General features: G+C 43.5%; 1 long non-coding RNA gene across 2 annotated transcripts in view; it reads right to left on the reverse strand.

Moving 5' to 3' along the window:
• The window catches only part of LOC130276535 (uncharacterized), a 43735-nt gene that overhangs the window by 21471 nt on the left and 3048 nt on the right, over positions 1-19216 (reverse strand). The window contains exons 1-2 of one of the 2 annotated variants that reach the window (XR_008845157.1): positions 17759-17813; positions 14414-14578 (exon numbers count right to left, since the gene is read on the reverse strand). This is a non-coding gene — a long non-coding RNA (uncharacterized LOC130276535). Of the gene's footprint in view, positions 1-14413; positions 14579-17758; positions 17814-19216 lie in introns of those variants that run through there. The other variant, XR_008845158.1, reaches the window with a different exon arrangement.

The following is a 19216-nucleotide window of genomic DNA, read 5'->3' on the forward strand; positions in this document are numbered from 1 at the left end:
ACTTCTATGAGAGAAAAATGCCACGATTTTGAAAAAAAAATCCAGTGGCTCAACATGCTGCGATTTTGGAAAACCGCCAAGGAGCCAAGAGTGAAAAAAAAAAACGCCAAAAGGATAAAAAATAAAAAAACGCCAAAGTGAAAACGCCAAGTGGAATAAGAATTTGGCGATTTACAGCTAACATCTGCCGCAGCGTTTTTTGGACGAAAAAACGCCATGCAGCAGAATTGGCGTTTTGCTTGGTGTTTAAAAAAAAAAGTAGAAACTTGGCCTGCATGAGACAAAATGTGTCATCTTTGCCCATAGCAACTAATTGCAGCTCTGGTTTTATTTTACCAGAGCTGTGATTGGTTGCCATGGGAAAATGACACATTTTTGTATCATACTAATTGATAAATCTGTAATTTAACCTCTTAAGGACCCAGCCCATTTTCACCTTAACCCCTTAAGGACCCAGCCATTTTACAACTTAGGACCCGGCCATTTTTTGCACATCTGACCACTGTTATTTTAAACATTAATAACTCTGGAATGCTTTTAGTTATCATTCTGATTCCGAGATTGTTTTTTCGTGACATGTTCTACTTTAACATAGTGGTAAAAATTTTTGGTAACTTGCATCTTTTCTTGGTGAAAAGTCCCAAAATTTGATGAAAAATGTGAAAATTTTGCATTTTTCTAACGTTGAAGCTCTCTGCTTGTAAGGAAAATGGATATTCCAAATAATTTTTTTTTATTCACATATACAATATGTCTACTTTATGTTTGAATCATAAAATTGACATGTTTTTACTTTTGGAAGACACCAGAGGGCTTCAAAGTTCAGCAGCAATTTTTCAATTTTTCACAAAATTTCCTAAATCAAATCCACTTCAAACCTGAACTGGTCCCTGAAAAATTGTGAAGGGTCTTCATATTAGAAATACCCCACAAATGACCCCATTATAAAAACTGCACCCCCCAAAGTATTCAAAATTACATTCAGTCAGCATTTTAACCCTTTAGGTGTTTCACAGGAATAGCAGCAAAGTGAAGGAGAAAATTCACAATCTTCATTTTTTACACTCATGTTCTTGTAGACCCAATTTTTGAATTTTTAGAAGGGGTAAAAGGAGAAAATTTATACTTATATTAGCCCAATTTCTCTCGAGTATGCACATACCTCATATGGCTATGTAAAGTGTTCGGCGAGCGCAGTAGAGGGCTCAGAAGTGAAGGAGCGACAAGGGGATTTTGGAGAGTACGTTTTTCTGAAATGGTTTTTGGGGGGGTATGTTGCATTTAGGATTTAGGGTGTAGTTTCCGAAATGGGGTCACATGTGGGGTTTTGTTTTTTTGGCGTTTGTCAAAACCGCTGTAACAATCAGCCACCCCTGTGCAAATCACCTCAAATGTACATGGTGCACTCTCCCTTCTGGGCCTTGTTGTGCGCCCCCAGAGCACTTTGCGCCCACATATGGGGTATCTCCGTAGTCGGGAGAAATTGCATTACAAATTTTGGGGGGCTTTTTTTTCCCTTTTACCTCTTGTCAAAATGAAAAGTATAGGGCAACACCAGCATGTTAGTGTAAAAAAATTTATTTTTGTACACTAACATGCTGGTGTAGACCCCAACTTCACCTTTTCATAAGGGGTGAAAGGAGAAAAATCCCCCCAAAATTTGTTAGGCAATTTCTCCAGAGTACGGCAATACCCCATATGTGGCCCTAAATTGTTGCCTTGAAATGCGACAGGGCTCCAAAGTGAGAGTGTCATGCGCATTTGAGGCCTGAATTAGGGATTTGCATAGGGGTGGACATAGGGGTATTCGACGCCAGTGATTCCCAAACGGTGCCTCATGCTGTTGCAAAACTCCCAGCATGCTTGGACAGTCAACGGCTGTCCGGCAATACTGGGAGTTGTTGTTTTGTAACAGCTGGAGGCTCCATTTTGAAAGCAGTGGCGTACCAGATGTTTTTCACTTTTATTGGGGAGGGGAGGGGGGCTGTGTAGGGGTATGTGTATATGTAGTGTTTTTTACTTTTTATTTTATTTTGTGGTAGTGTAGTGTTTTTAGGGTACAGTCACACGGGCGGGGGATTAAAGCAAATTTCCCGCTGCGAGTTTGAGCTGCCGCTCAAAATTTGCTGCATCGCAAACTTGCAGCCTGATACTCACTGTAAGCCCCTGCCCATGTGAATGTACCCTGTACATTCACAGGGGGGGAATCTCCAGCTGTTGCAAAACTACAACTCCCAGAATGCACAGTCTATCAGTGCATGCTGGTAGTTATAGTTTTGCAACAGCTGGAGGCACACGAGTTGGGAAACACTGAGTTAGGAAACAGACAATGTTTCCCAACCAGTGTGCCTCCAGTTGTTGCAAAACCACAACTCCCAAACATTCTCAGGCATGCTGGAAGTAGTAGTTCGGCAACATCTTTAGAGCCAGATGTTGCCGAACTACAACTCCCAGGATGCTTGGAGTTGTAGTTTTGCAACATCTGGAGGACTACGGTTTGCAGACCACTAATACAGTGGTTCCCAATCTGTGCCCTTCCTGATGTTGCAAAACTACAACTCCCAGTTTGCCAAAACTGTCCAGGCATGCTGGGAGTTGTAGTTCTGCAACATCTGAAGGGCCAGATGTTACAGAACTACAACTCCCAGCATGCCTGGACAGTAAGGGCATGCTGAGGATGTGTAGTTTTGCAACATCTGGAAGGGCACAGTGGTCCCAAAACTGCGGACCTCCGGATGTTGCAAAACTGCAACTCCCAGCATGCCCAGACGCCAAGGGCTGTCTGGGCATGCTGGGAGTTGTAGTATACAGGGTCCCAATACAGCAATGCATGTTGCTTTACGGCGATGTGCACTGCTGTAAAGGGCCCGACCGCGGCTGAAGATCCACTCGCCTGTCGCTGACGCCGTCTTCATCGCCGGGATCCGGGTCATCAGGGACGAGGTAAGTACCGTGGCCAGGCCCCAGCACTCCCCCGCCGCATCCTCTTCTAGTCTTCCTCCCGTCATCACCGGACTTCCAGGGGCCGGGCAGGGCGGGAGGAAGTAACCAACACCCCCCCCCCCCCTGCGATTGGTCGGTTAGCTAACCGAAGAATCGCAGGAGATAGGAGGAGGTGGCAGGTTTGTCACCTCGCTCCTATACTTTAGCATGGTCCTGGTTGTCTGTGACAGCCGGGATCATGCAAAATTACCGGGCGGTCGGGTCCCAGAGACCTGATCAGCCCGGTATCGCCGCAGATCGCAAGAGCGATTTCCCTAGCGATTTGCGGTGATTGCCGACATGAGGGGCCTACATGGCCCCCCTCGGCGTTTGCCCTGGATCCCTGCTGAAGGATCCGCTTCCGATCTCCGCCGGGTGAGCGGCGGAGACCAGGAAAAGACCATGACGTATGCATACGTCATGGGTCCTTAAGACCCAGGGTGTGATGACGTATGCATACGTCATGGGTCCTTAACCCCTTAAGGACTGAGCCCTTTTTCACCTTAAGGACTCGGCCATTTTTTGCAAATCTGACCACTGTCACTTTAAACATTAATAACTCTGGAATGCTTTTAGTTATCATTCTGATTCCGAGATTGTTTTTTCGTGACATATTCTACTTTAACGTAGTGGTAAAAATTTTTGGTAACTTGCATCCTTTCTTGGTGAAAAATCCCAAAATTTGATGAAAAATTTGAAAATTTTGCATTTTTCTAACTTTGAAGCTCTCTGCTTGTAAGGAAAATGGATATTCAAAATATTTTTTTTTTTATTCACATATACAATATGTCTACTTTATATTTGCATCATAAAATGTATGAGTTTTTACTTTTGGAAGACACCAGAGGGCTTCAAAGTTCCGCAGCAATTTTCCAATTTTTCACAAAATTTTGAAACTCGCTTTTTTTCAGGGACCAGTTCAGGTTTGAAGTGGATTTGAAGGGTCTTCATATTGGAAATACCCCATAAATGACCCCATTATAAAAACTGCACCCCCGAAAGTATTCAAAATGACATTCAGTAAGCGTTTTAACCCTTTACGGGTTTCACAGGAATAGCAGCAAAGTGAAGGAGAAAATACACAATCTTCATTTTTTACACTCGCTTGTTCTTGTAGACCCAATTTTTGAATTTTTGCAAGGGGTAAAAAGGAGAAAATTTTTACTTGTTTTTGAAACCCAATTTCTCTCGAGTAAGCACATACCTCATATGTCTATGTTAATTGTTCGGCGGGCGCAGTAGAGGGCTCAGAAGGGAAGGAGCGTCAAATGGTTTTTGGGGGGCATGTCACCTTTAGGAAGCCCCTATGGTGCCAGAACTGCAAAAAACCCCACATGGCATACCATTTTGGAAACTAGACCCCTCGGGGAATGTAACAAGGGGTAGTGTGAACCTTAATACCCCACAGGTGATTCACGACTTTTGCATATGTAAAAAAAAAAAAATTTTTTTTTACCTAAAATGCTTGGTTTCCCTAAAGTTTTACATTTTTAAAAAGGGTAATAGCAGAAAATACACCCCAAAATTTGAAGCCCAATTTCTCCCGATTCAGAAAACACCCCATATGGGGGGTGAAAAGTGCTCTGTTGGCGCACTACAGGTCTCAGAAGAGAAGGAGTCACATTTGGCTTTTTGAAAGCAAATTTTGCTCTGGGGGCATGCCGCATTTAGGAAGCCCCTATGGTGTCAGGACCGCAAAAAATACCCACATGGCATACCATTTTGGAAACTAGACCCCTCGGGGAACGTAACAAGGGGTTAAGTGAACCTTAATACCCCACAGGCGTTTCACGACTATTGCATATGTAAAAAAAATAAAAAAATTTTTACCTAAAATGCTTCTTTTCCCAAAAACTTTACATTTTTAAAAAGGGTAAAAGCAGAAAATACCCCCCAAAATTTGAAGCCTAATTTCTCCCGAGTACGGCGATACCCCATATGTGACCCTTAACTGTTGCTTTGAAATACAACAGGGCTCCAAAGTGAGAGCGCCATGCGCATTTGAGGCCTAAATTAGGGATTGCATAGGGGTGGACATAGGGGTATTCTACGCCAGTGATTCCCAAACAGGGTGCCTCCAGCTGTTGTAAAAGTCCCAGCATGCCTGGACAGTCAACGGCTGTCCGACAATACTGGGAGTTGTTGTTTTGCAACAGCTGGAGGCTCCGTTTTGGAAACCATGGCGTACCAGATGTTTTTCATTTTTATTGGGGAGGGGAGGGGGGTTGTATAGGGGTATGTGTATATGTAGTGTTTTTTACTTTTTATTTTATTTTTTGTGTTAGTGTAGTGTAGTGTTTTTAGGGTACAGTCGCACGGGCGGGGGTTCACAGTAGTTTCTCGCTGGCAATTTGAGCTGTTGCAGAAAATTTGCTGCAGCTCAAACTTGCAGCCCGATACTTACTGTAATCCTCCGCCCATGTGAGTGTACCCTGTACGTTCACATTGGGGGGGACATCCAGCTGTTGCAAAACTAAAACTCCCAATATGCGCTGACAGACTGTACATGCTGAGAGTTTTAGTTTTGCAACAGCTGTAGGCACACTGGTTATGTATCACGGAGTTTTTGACCTTACTCAGTGTTTCAAAACCAGTGTGCCTCCAGCTGTTGCAAAACTACAACTCCCAGCATGTACGGTGCATGGTGTAAGGTGACTGCTGGGAGTTGTAGTTTGCAACTGCTGGAGGCACACCGGTCGTGAAACACTGAGTTAGGTAAAAAAAAAAACTAAGTTTCACAACCAGTGTGCCTTCAGCTGTTGCAAAACTACAACTCTCAGCAGTCACCGACAGCCAACGGGCATGCTGGGAGTTGTAGTTATGCAACCAGCAGATGCACCACTACAACTCCCAGCATGCACTTTAGCTGTTTGTGCAAGCTGGGAGTTGTAGTTAGACAACAGCTGAAGGTACACTTTTCCATAGAAAGAATGTGCCTCCAGCTGTTGCAAAACCATAAGTCCCAGCATGCCCATAAGGGAATGCTGGGAGTTGTGGTGGTCTGCCTCCTGCTGTTGCATAACTACAGCTCCCAGCATGCCCTTTTTGCATGCTGGGAGCTGTTGCTAAGCAACAGCAGGAGGCTGTCACTCACCTCCTGCTTTTGCTTCATCGCTGGACTGTCCCTCGCCGCCGCCGTCGCTCCTGGGGCCCCGATCCCAACATTGACGCCGGGGATCGGGGTCCCCAGCACCGGGGGTCGTCTTCCCGCACCCGCTCACGCTCTCCGGAAGAGGGGCGGAGCGGGTGCGGGAGTGACGCCCGCAGCAGGCGCCCTGATTGGTCGGCCGGTAATCCGGCCGACGAATCAGGGCGATCGTGAGGTGGCACCAGTGCCACCTCACCCCTGTAGGCTCTGGCTGTTCGGGGCCGTCAGAGATGGCCCCGAACAGCCAGTAATTCCGGGTCACCGGGTCACTGGAGACCCGATTGACCCGGAATCGCCGCAGATCGCTGGACTGAATTGTCCAGCGATCTGCGGCGATCGCCGACATGGGGGGGGGCATAATGACCCCCCTGGGCGATATGCCGGGATGCCTGCTGAACGATTTCAGCAGGCATCCCGCTCCGGTCCCCAACCGGCTAGCGGTGGGGGCCGGAATTCCCACGGGCGTATGGATACGCCCTGCGTCCTTAAGGACTCGGGATGCAGGGCGTATCCATACGCCCTGCGTCCTTAAGAGGTTAAGGGGTTAAAGGGGTTATCCAGGAAAAAACTTTTTTTATATATCAACTGGCTCCAGAAAGGTAAAACAGATTTGTAAATTGCTTCTATTAAAAAATCTTAATCCTTTCAGTACTTATGAGCTTCTGAAGTTGAGTTGTTGTTTTCTGTTTAAGTGCTCTCTGATGACACGTGTCTCGGGAACCGCCCAGTTTAGAAGCAAATCCCCATAGCAAACCTCTTCTAAACTGGGCGGTTCCCGAGACACGTGTCATCAGAGAGCACTTAGACAGAAAACAACAACTCAACTTCAGAAGCTCATAAGTACTGAAAGGATAAAGATTTCTTAATAGAAGTAATTTACAAATCTGTTTAACTTTCTGGAGCCTCCCGGTATCGGATCCAGCACTAAGCAAGCCGATTCAGAGCAGGATGTAGATATGGAGAAAAAACCTGGTTCCACGGCGCAGTCCACAGATTCAATCAGATGATGGTGTAAGTAATATAAATATTTATTAAGCCAAGGTGCAACGCGTTTCGGGGCTTAGGATCCCCTTCATCAGGCAAGTAGGCATCATAACATGTATAACAGACTGGTGCCTTTAAATCGGATCTTTTTGGCGCCAAACAAAGCTCCGCCCAGTGGGCATGGCCACAATGGGCGGAAGTGCCCATAGCAGCATGGATATAATGTATAAATTAAAACAACATATGAAATTAGTTTGCATTAAAACCTTCCACATATAAAAATATATATATATATATATATATACCTTAGAATACATATACTTAGCATAGAAACAATTATCAGGCTCAAAGAGGCGCACGTCGCCAGACCTACGGCGCATGCGTCAACTCCCGATGATAATAATGACAGCCTGAAGTGACGAAAGTGCAAGCGCCCGCCCGCTCCGTGTGAAGAATACAGCGTCGGCATGCACGCGCACCAGGGCAAGAAGGAGGCACTCTGTGTAGACATAGTATGCGCGCGCCCCTAACGCCAAGGTAAACAAACACGTGTCGGCGAGGCACGCATGCGCCAGCCACCCGGCAGACCGGACTCAATGCAATATGCATAAAGGAGTTGCACACATCCGCCAGCCCCAAATAAAACCGGACAAGGTGGTGAATATCACACAAAGGGCCGGGCAGGGTAAGTACTAAGAGTGATGGCAAACTCTAATTAATAATATATATTAGAAAGAAGATAATAATGGTAGGATAGGAATAAATATGTCTCAAGCAAAAGACTAAACATAATTAAATTAACTTCATGCCATGACATAAATGCCTGACAAAACCAATTACTAGTAAAACACGCATAATTAGAATACATACAAAAATAACAATAACAATAAATTTTATATATACTAAAATAATATACTAAAATACATAAAGAGCATAATATAACTCCAAAAAATAATACCTAAAGCTGTGTATCTTAAAATATAGCGCCTGTAATGTGCACCCTAAATCAATGTAGGGATGTGCCGTGTTAAAGTAGAAAGGCTAAATGGTAAAATATTAGTCATTGAACATGCGGGTATGCGCCCTTTACCGGATGATATCAATGGCTTCGTTCAGACCTAATGGGTGCAAACTATTAAGTTTATAGATCCAATATGATTCCCTTTTTTGTAATCTATCGAATCTATCGTGTATTGATAGGAATCTGTTCAATGACTCTGAGAGAGAAAGCAGAAAATTCTTTATTGTGACATAGTCGCATGTTTAGAGACACTCTGGTTAAGGAATCCTCGCTGGACGTTAAAACGATGCTTATTCATCCGGCAGCGTAACTGTTGCATAGTTCTACCTACGTATTGCAAGTGACAGGAACATACAAGTAGGTATATGACATAGGATGAAGAGCAATCCACTCTACTTTTGATGGTAAAGGATTCCTTAGTTACACTACTAATAAAATTAGTAGAACCTTCAATGAGGTTACTACAGCATTTGCATGACCTACTTCTACACTTGTATGTCCCTGGGGTACTAGCAATAATGACAGGAGGTGGGTCACTACTTTTAAGACGGCTAGGTGCCAGAACGTTCTTTAAAGTACCTGCACGTCTAAACATGATGGCTGGTCTCTCTGGAATATGTTCCCTCAATATAGGATCTTGCTTCAGGATATTCCAGTGTTTCTCCAATATATGTCTGATATTGCCATGTGACGCAGAATATGTAGTAATGAAGTTGTGTTTAAATTTCTCCAGGTTTTGTGGAGTCTTATTAACTTCAGCGTGATTAATAATAGCGGCCACCTCACGTTTTGGTGGAACAATGAGGTCCCGTTTATACACTGCTTTTATGATTTTACTGGGATAGCCTTTAATTTTCAATCTTTCTGAGACTCAGAGACTCTTGTGCAATTGCGACGTAAGCAGTAAAATTGACCGTAAGGCAAATTTAGTTTCCATTTTTTAAAATGGCAACTATTGAATGACAGCAGACTGTTACCACTTAAAATGTGTTTTGGTAATGACCCCTTCTCCTTCGCTGGACAATACAAGATCAAGGTATTCCATAGCAAGAGAGTTGCATTTCCCACTAAGAGAAATGTTATAAGTATTGTCATTGAGGTATTCCGTAAACTTGTAAAATTCTTCTTCAGTGTCATCCCATACAAATAGAAGGTCATCTATATACCGTTTGAAAAGCTTGATCTTATTGCACCATTTATTATTGTTTCCATATATATATTGATCTTCATATTCACCCATGTACATGTTGGCAAAGGCAGGGGCAAAACGGGTCCCCATGGCAGTTCCTTGGGTCTGCAGGAACACTTGCTCCTAAAAACCAAATAATTATGTTCCAGTATATACTTGATACAATTGCAAACGAAAGTTTTTTGAGGCTCCGGCATAGTATGATCTTTGCTGAGGACCCGTTCAATAACCTGTAATCCTTTCTTATGGGGAATGTTGGAATACAAAGACGTGACGTCTAGAGTGGCCCACATGTATCCGGATTTCCACTCAAAACCATCCAAAGTATGAATAAGAGTGGGTGTATCTTTTAAGTAAGATTCGAGGGTCACCGCATATTTTTGAAGAATGATGTCGATATATTGTGACATATTGCTAGAGATGGAATTAATCCCCCCAATAATTGGTCGCCCAGGAGGATTAAGAAAACATTTATGCACCTTTGGAAGTTGATAAAAGGTAGCTGTTTTGGGGTTCTTGATCATCATATAATCCTTTTCATTTTTATTGATAATACCATCACAAAAGGCTTGGTTAACCAAAAAATGGCAGGTTTTTTTGTATTCCATTGTTGGATTATAGGATAGGGTTATGAAGTAACTCTTGTCATCCAAGATCCTGCGTGCTTCTTTAATGTATAAATCACGGTCCTGTAAGACAATGCCTCCCCCCTTGTCCGCATTTCTCACGACATTAGTAGTGTTTGCGGACAGGGATTTCAAGGCACTTTTTTCAGCTTTTGACAGGTTGGATTTATCCGGACAAGCTTTTCCAAGTTTTCTAAATTCAGCAGCCACCATATCAAAAAAAGTTTCCACCCAATGTCCTCTACAATGGAGAGGGTAAAATTTGGACGGAGGTTTTAATCGAGTCCGGTCTGCCGAGTGGCTGGCGCATGCGTGCCTCGCCGACACGTGTGTTTGTTTACCTTGGCGTTCAGGGCGCGCACGCACTATGTCTACACAGAGTGCCTCCTTATTGTCCTGGTGCGCGTGCACGCCGACGCTGTATCCTTCACACGGAGCGGGTGGGCGCTTGAGCTTTCGTCACCTCTGGCCGTCATCATTATTATCATCGGGAGTTGACGCATGCGCCATAGGTCTGGCGACGTGCGCCTCTTTGAGCCTGATAATTGTTTCTATGCTAAGTATATGTATTCTAAGGTATGTGTATGTATATATATATATCATTTTTTTTTTAATATGTGGAATGTTTTAATGCAAACTAAATTCATATGATGTTTTAATTTATACATTATATCCATGCTGCTATGGGCACTTCCGCCCATTGTGGCCATGCCCACTGGGCGGAGCTTTATTTGGCGCCAAAAAGATCCTATTTAAAGGCACCAGTCTGTTATGCATGTTATGATGCCTACTTGCCTGATGAAGTGGATCCTAACCCCCGAAACGCGTTGCACCTTGGCTTAATAAATATTTATATTACTTACACCATCATCTGATTGAATCTGTGGACTGCGCCGTGGAACCGGGTTTTTTCTCCATATCTTCATCCTTTAAGAACCTGTACATTTTTTTCAAATCTGACCACTGTCACTTTAAGTATTAATAACTCTGGGATGCTTTTAATTTTCATTTTGATTCCAAAATAGTTTTTTCGTGACATATTCTACTTTGTTTGTGGTAAATTTCCGTCGATACTTTGTGAAATTCCAAATTTTTTTTTAATTTTTTTTACTTTGAAGCTCTCTGCTTGTAAGTAAAATAGACATACCAAATAAATTTTATATTGACTCGCATATACAATATGTCTACTTTTTGTTTGCATCATAAAGTTGACATGTGTTTACTTTTGGAAGACATTAGAGGGCTTCAAAGTATAGCAGCAATTTTCCAATTTTCAAAATCGGAATTTTCAAAATCTGAATTTTTCAGGGACCAGTTCAGTTTTGAAGTGGATTTGAGGCGCCTTAATATTAGAAATACCCCATAAATTACCCCATTGTAAAGACTACACCCCCCAAAGTATTCAAAATGACATTCAGTAAGTGTGTTAACCCTTTAGGTGTTTCATAGGAATAGCAGCAAATGAAGCAGAAAATTCAAAATCTTCATTTTTTACACTCACATGTTCTTGTAGACCCAGTTTTTAAATTTTTACAAGGGGTATAAGGAGAGAAATCACCCTAAACTTTGTAACCCAATTTCTCTTGAGTAAGGAAATGTCATATGTGTATGTCAAGTGCTCTGTGGGTGCACAAAAGGGCTTAGAAGGGAAGAAGCGACAATGATATTTTGGAGCGTGAATTTTTCTGAAATGGTTTTTGGGGGAAGCCCCTATGGTGCCAGAACAGCAAAAAAAAAAAAAAAAAAAAAAAACCCCACATGGCATACTATTTTGGAAACTACACACCTCAAGGAATATAACAAAGGGTCCAGTGAGCCTTAACACCCCACAGGTGTTTGACAGCTTTCTGTTAAAGTTGGATGTGTAAATTATTATTATTTTCTTTTCACTAAAAATGTTGTTTTCCCAAAATGTTAAATTTTTACGATGGGGTATTAGGAGAAAATGTCCCCCATGATTTATTAACCCATCTCTTCTGAGTATCGAAATACCCCATGTGTGGACATCAAGTGCACTGCGATGCTCAGAAGAGGAGTCACATTTGGCTTTTGGAAAGCAAATTTTGCTGAAATGTTTTTTTGGGAGGCGGAGGCATGTCACATTTAGGAAGCCGCTATGGTGCCAGAACAGCAAGAATAAAAAAAACACATGGCATACTATTGTGGAAACTACACCCCTCAAGGAACGTAACAAGGGGTACAGTGCTGTGCAACCATTGTTATTTTTGCTTAAAGCTATGAAGTGTGAAAGGATGCTCCCTGTTTAATGTCATGGAATAGACTGACCAAGTGCAGACTCAAAATCTTTGATCATTTATAGTATAATGTTGAAAATCCATCTAGGCATGAAGTTTTGAAGAATTTCTGTGACTTGGTAGCCAGCTTCACTTCTTGTCTTGAGAGCATTGAAGCATGAGTCTAATATGCTAGGCAAAGTGAAATAAGATAAATGATGATCTTACTTTGTGATTACAATGACTAGTCTGGGAATATTCAGAGAAAAAGACTCAGTGAAAAGTAGGAACTGTTTTCCAGGGATTAGCAGTAATGATACCAGTTCATGTCTTTAACTGTCAGGAGAGGGTAATCGTAGTGTCACTAAAGTGAGGTACCATAGGGGACTACACAGTGGAGAAAAACAGTTGAAAACATACCTAGAGTTCATTGTTCAGATTATAATCTGCTAACAGAGGCAAAATTATAGATTGATTCTCAAAATTTCTGCTCTTGAAATCCCATGCAGATAGATTTAAAAGACAAGAGGAGGAATTCATTTATGGCTTGTATTTTGTGCAAAGCTCATTTGTGCAAAAATGTTGACTATTTAGTTACTGGGTTTGCTGCTTGGCAGTGCTTAGATAGAAGAAAGGGTGTGGCTTGTCCCATAGATCTGCTATCTGCAGGTGACACTAGGGAAAGCTTAGTGCATAAAGTTTTATAAAATTTATGGTATGCTCGCAACAGTTTGCAGTAAACTTCCCCCAAGTGGTTTTTGAGCTTTTTAAAAAAAAAAAAAAAAAAAAAGCTAAACAAAAAACAGCAAGACATAAAGCTGGACAAACTGTTTCTTTTTATCTGCCACTTTTTGCTTTTGGTCTTTTATTTTGGGAAATGTTTAGTTTAAGCTTTGGGCAATGACTCTAAATCTTATGTGTGAGCATAGCCTCGCATTAGGTAATTTCAAATCTGCTTAAACCTGTTAAACAATTACTTGGAAGTAAACATATTGTATATTCTGTCTTGCTCCAGGCGCATATGTAAACTATTAACCATCTACTGCCAGATAACTGGTTTTACCATATACAACACTTAAAATATATATACCTATAACATGGAGGGTTTATTATAATAAACTTAGAACATGAAAACCCTATACAGCTATTAACAGAATAAAAGATACCTGTATTTAAGGTATAACATGACCAGAGGGGGCTGAGCCAAGGAATGTAATAACATCACAAGAGCTGGAGATGCAGAAGCATATACTGCACTCCTCTTGGTAGTAAACACTTTAGTAGGAGCAAATCCTAATAGCAAACCTCTCCTGCTCTGGACAGTGCAGGACGGTGCGGGGGTTCACAAACAATGAATTTCCTTTGTCTGACCACAGTGCTCTCTGCTGACACCTCTATCCATGTCAGGAACTGTCCAGAGCAGGAGAGGTTTGCTATGAGGATTTTCTCCTACTCTGGACAGTTCCTGACATTGATAGAGGTGTCAGCAGAGAGCACTGTGGTAAGACAGAAAGGAAGTTCATTGTTTGTGAACCCCCGCACCACCTGTCTTGCCTCCCCCGATGTGTTAATCCCTCCGAAGTCCAATAAATAATTTTTTGCCAGCTACAAGATTTGAGGTGGGTGCTCCATTTTCTTTCTCCTTATGATTCTATGAAGATAACTTGCACGAGAAGCCCCATCTGCAGTAGCTCTTATTAGGACTGTGTATAGGAGGTACATATCATACACCTGACCGCTACACCTCTTCCAGCCACTTGGTGTGCATACCATTATCCATATATGTGACTGTGTCGGGAGCTGTGATTTCTACAAGAGATTTTCAAAAAGAAAAAAACTTCCTCAGTAGTAGCTGATAAGTACTGGAAGGATTAATAGAGTGAAGACAAAGGATCAGACCGGCAGACTCACCACGTTTCTCTTCTTCTTTATTTGCGTCAGCAAAGCATAGACATATACTCACAAACTTGGGGGATAGGACGTGCAGTGGGGGGACAAACTGGCAACAAATGTGTGTGTGTGTGTGTGTGTGTGTGTGTATGTATGTATATATGTATGTATGTATATATATATATATATATATATATATATATTTAACATAGGTCTGACCATTTTTGACGCATAATAAATGTATACCTCCATATACTAGTCATCACTTTACATTATTGTGATCTTACCAAATCTAGCATACCAAGACCAATAGCCCCCTTTATAGCTGTAGACCCCCACAGTTAGTTACCACCACTACTGATGCAGTTCTGCAGCATCTTCTAGCAGATGTGTCTGTAAGCGGCACATCTGTTTCCAGTAGCCACTGCTCCGTTAAAGTAGTAGAGGGAGGCTGCATTCTTAATGTTTCAGTGGTGGCTCTGGATCACTGTCAGTCATAACACACTGTAAAAAAAAAAATACATGCATTCACCTTATTGCTGGGAGGGACATAACACACTGTAAAAACTTCCCCCTCATGTAATGACCTTACTGCTGGGATGACATAACACACTGTAGCAAGCCAAATTTAAGACACCTGCTCCTCATTCACACATGTGGAAATGTAACACTGTGTCACATGACACCAGGGTAGGGGAAATGGCTAATTGGGCACAAATTGGACATTTCCATTTAGGGGTTTACTCACTTTTGTTGCCAAGGTTTAGACATTAACCTCTTAAGGACGTATGGATGCGCCCTGTATTCCGAGTCCTTAAGGACGCAGGGCGTATCCATACGCCCGTGGGAATTCCGGTCCCCACCGCTAGCCGGTTGGGGACCGGAGCCGGATGCCTGCTGAAATCGTTCAGCAGGCATCTTGGCATATCGCCCAGGGGGGTCATTATGCCCCCCATGTCGGCGATCGCCGCAGATCGCTGGACAATTCAGTCCAGCGATCTGCGGCGATTCCGGGTCAATCTGGTCTCCAGTGACCCGGAATTACTGGCTGTTCGGGGCCGTCTCTGACGGCCCCGAACAACCAGAGCCTACAGGGGTGAGGTGGCACTGGTGCCACCTCACGATCGCCCTGATTCGTCGGCCGGATTACCGGCCGACCAATCAGGACGCCTGCTCCAGGTGTCACTCCCGCACCCGCTCCGCCCCTCTTCCGGAGGGCGTGAGCGGGTGCGGGAAGACGACCCCGGGTGCTGGGGACCCGATCCCCGGCGTCCATGTTGGGATCGGGGGCCCCAGGAGTGACGGCGGCGAGGGACAGTCCAGCGATGAAGCAGCAGCAGGAGGTGAGTTACAGCCTCCTGCTGTTGCTTAGCAACAGCTCCCAGCATGCAAAAAGGGCATGCTGGGAGCTGTAGTTATGCAACAGCAGGAGGCAGACCACCACAACTCCCAGCATTCCCTTATGGGCATGCTGGGACTTATGGTTTTGCAACAGCTGGAGGCACATTTTTTCTATGGAAAAGTGTACCTTCAGCTGTTGTAGAACTACAACTCCCAGCTTGCACAAACAGCTAAAGTGCATGCTGGGAGTTGTAGTGGTGCATCTGCTGGTTGCATAACTACAACTCCCAGCATGCCCGTTGGCTGTCGGTGACTGCTGAGAGTTGTAGTTTTGCAACAGCTGAAGGCACACTGGTTGTGAAACTTAGTTTTTTTTTTTACCTAACTCAGTGTTTCACGACCGGTGTGCCTCCAGCTGTTGCAAACTACAACTCCCAGCAGTCACCTTACACCATGCACCGTACATGCTGGGAGTTGTAGTTTTGCAACAGCTGGAGGCACACTGGTTTTGAAACACTGAGTAAGGTCACAAACTCCGTGATACATAACCAGTGTGCCTACAGCTGTTGCAAAACTAAAACTCTCAGCATGTACAGTCTGTCAGCGCATGCTGGGAGTTGTAGTTTTGCAACAGCTGGATGTCCCCCCCAATGTGAATGTACAGGGTACACTCACATGGGCGGAGGATTACAGTAAGTATCGGGCTGCAAGTTTGAGCTGCAGCAAATTTTCTGCAACAGCTCAAACTTCCAGCGAGAAACTACTGTGAACCCCCGCCCGTGCGACTGTACCCTAAAAACACTACACTACACTACCACAAAAAATAAAATAAAAAGTAAAAAACACTACATATACACATACTCCTACACAGCCCCGCTCCCCTCCCCAATAAAAATGAAAAACGTCTGGTACGCCACGGTTTCCAAAACGGAGCCTCCAGCTGTTGCAAAACAACAACTCCCAGTATTGTCGGACAGCCATTGACTGTCCAGGCATGCTGGGACTTTTACAACAGCTGGAGGCACCCTGTTAGGGGTATTCTACGCCAGTGATTCCCAATGTCCACCCCTATGCAATCCCTAATTTAGGCCTTAAATGCGCATGGCGCTCTCACTTTGGAGCCCTGTCGTATTTCAAGGCAACAGTTAAGGATCACATATGGGGTATCGCCGTACTCGGGAGAAATTGGGCTTCAAATTTTGGGGGGTATTTTCTGCTTTTACCCTTTTTAAAAATGTAAAGTTTTTGGGAAAAGAAGCATTTTAGGTAAAAAATATATATTTTTTTTACATATGCGATAGTCGTGAAACGCCTGTGGGGTATTAAGGTTCACTTAACCCCTTGTTACATTCCCCGAGGGCTCTAGTTTCCAAAATGGTATGCCATGTGATTTTTTTCTTGCAGTGCTGAAAACTACAAATCCCAGCATGCCACATGCCTTGCTGGTTTGGGGCGGCTCCTTTTTTTTTTTTTTTGTTCCGCCCTTTACCCATCCTACTATTTTCCCGGATCAGCCCCCTTATACACAGCACACTAATATAAATCAGCCTTGATTGGGATACACTGTCATACACACACACAAAAGGGACTACAACTCCCAGCATGTGTCATTCAGGAGTCTTCAGTCTGTGGTATAACACCAGCATGCTGCCTCTGTAGTCTCCAGGGGGTTATAGTTCACCACAGCCCTGTAGGGCATACACCAGTGTTTCCCAACCAGGGTGCCTCCAGGTGTTGCAAAACTACAACTCCCAGCATGCCCTGACAGCCTTTGGACATGCTAGGAGTTGTAGTTTTGCAACAGCTGGAGGCACACTGGTTGGGAAACACTGGTGTAACATGATGTGTATGCTGAATAGGCTAGAACAGTGTTTCCCAACCAGTGTACCTCCAGCTGTTGCAAATCTTAAACTCCCAGCATGCCCAAAGTCTGTCAGGGCATGCTGGGAGTTGAAGTTTTGCAACAGCTGGAGGCACACTGGTTTGTAAACACTAGCATACGCATATAATCAGCCTGGGTTGGGATACACTGTCATACACACACACAACAGGGACTACAACTCCCAGCATGTCATTCAGGAGTCCTCACCCCTCTCCTTCACATGTAGGGGGATATTTATCAAAACCTGTGCAGAGGAAAACTTGCCCAGTTGCCCATAGCAACCAATCAGCTTGCTGCTTTCATTTTTATGAAGGCCTGTGAAAAATGAAAGAAGCAATCTGGTTGCTATGGGCAACTGGGCAAGTTTTCCTCTGCACAGGTTTTTATAAATCTCCCCCATAGAGATCATTCCCAGTATGAGATTTATTCCCCTGCAGTCCATACATCCCCAGCCCGTGCACCTTCTCATCCTCCCCTTCAGATAACACTTATCTTCTCTGTGAGGTCCTTCTCCTGTGCAGACCTGCATCCCTAGAATACAGAGCAGGGGGGGGAGGGGAGGAGCTGTGTACTCATCTGGATGAGATGAGGGGGCGTGGCTTATTCATCTCATTCAGACAGAGAGAGAGAAAAAAGCTGTGACATCTTCTCCACAACAGACTCAGAACTGTGGACTTTCTGCCCAACAAACAGGTAAGAAAAATACATACATGCTGCTAAAACATATAACACATTTATATTGCAAAAAAAACTACACTTACAAAGAAGATGCCATATAGTAAAAAAAAATTAACCACCGGAGTTCCCCTTTAAGCCCTTGCCACTATGGATGTATTGGTACATCCAGGGAATGGAAAACCAACATTGCAGTGGGATTATGACATTATCATGCTTTGCACCATTCGCCCCCTGGCTCTTATAGTCAGCCAGGAGCCACAGCTAAAATCCTGCTAGGCTAGTAACCCTTTGGATCCCACAATCAGTCTATTGTGGGACCTAAAGCCTGTTAGTGTGTTTTAGCGGTTGGTGGGTTTTGCTCATATGGACCACCGTGAGGTCCCTATCTGCCTACGTGCCATCTGATCTCATCTCTGCTGCTAAAGCAGCTGAGCACAGATAACACATCAATCACATCAATGCCATACAAAAGCAGAGCATTGAACAGTGTTAGCAATCTAAAGATTGCAGGTTATAGTCCCTTATGTGGACTAAAAAAAAGTAAACAAACGTGGTATTGCCACATGCGTAAATATTGGAACTAGTAAAATATACACTTCATATACCAGAAAAAAATAAATTAAAAAAATATCAAAAAGTCCCATCAAAACAAAAATGGAACAAATAAAAATGAAAGATCACAGCTAGAGATGAGCGAACTTTTCAAAAATTCGATTCGGCCGATCCGCCGAATTTTCCCGGAAAGTTTATTTCGATCCGAATTTATTTGCGGCGAATCGATGTAAAAAAGGCTATTTCTAGCCTACATACAGCCTCTATAGGGGTATAGAACACTTTGCTGTGTCGTAAAATGCATATGGAGTGTGCTGGGGTAGTGAAATAATACTGTTATTCAGAATAGCATGCAGATTACCGGCATCGCTCTTAGAATCACTGCTGCACAGCAGCACAATGACAGAGCCTGGTGGTGGCATCAGTGTCAGGAGACCATATAGTGACTGAATGACATAGCATGGACATAGCGTGGCAAGAGGAGACCATTTAGTGGCTGAATGGCACAGCGTGGAGTTGGCTGATGCACTAGTACACTACACACCAGGGCTTCACAATCCCCCCCCCAAAAAAACAACACAATATATGAAATTTTTGTCAAAGATTTCTCATTGGTAGCACCCGCTATCCAAAAATGTGAAATTTCCAGAACCAGGCCCCACCCCTGTGGCATCAGTAACCCATATATT

This window comes from Hyla sarda, chromosome 6 (assembly GCF_029499605.1).
Source record: "Hyla sarda isolate aHylSar1 chromosome 6, aHylSar1.hap1, whole genome shotgun sequence".
Classification (NCBI taxonomy): domain Eukaryota; kingdom Metazoa; phylum Chordata; class Amphibia; order Anura; family Hylidae; genus Hyla; species Hyla sarda.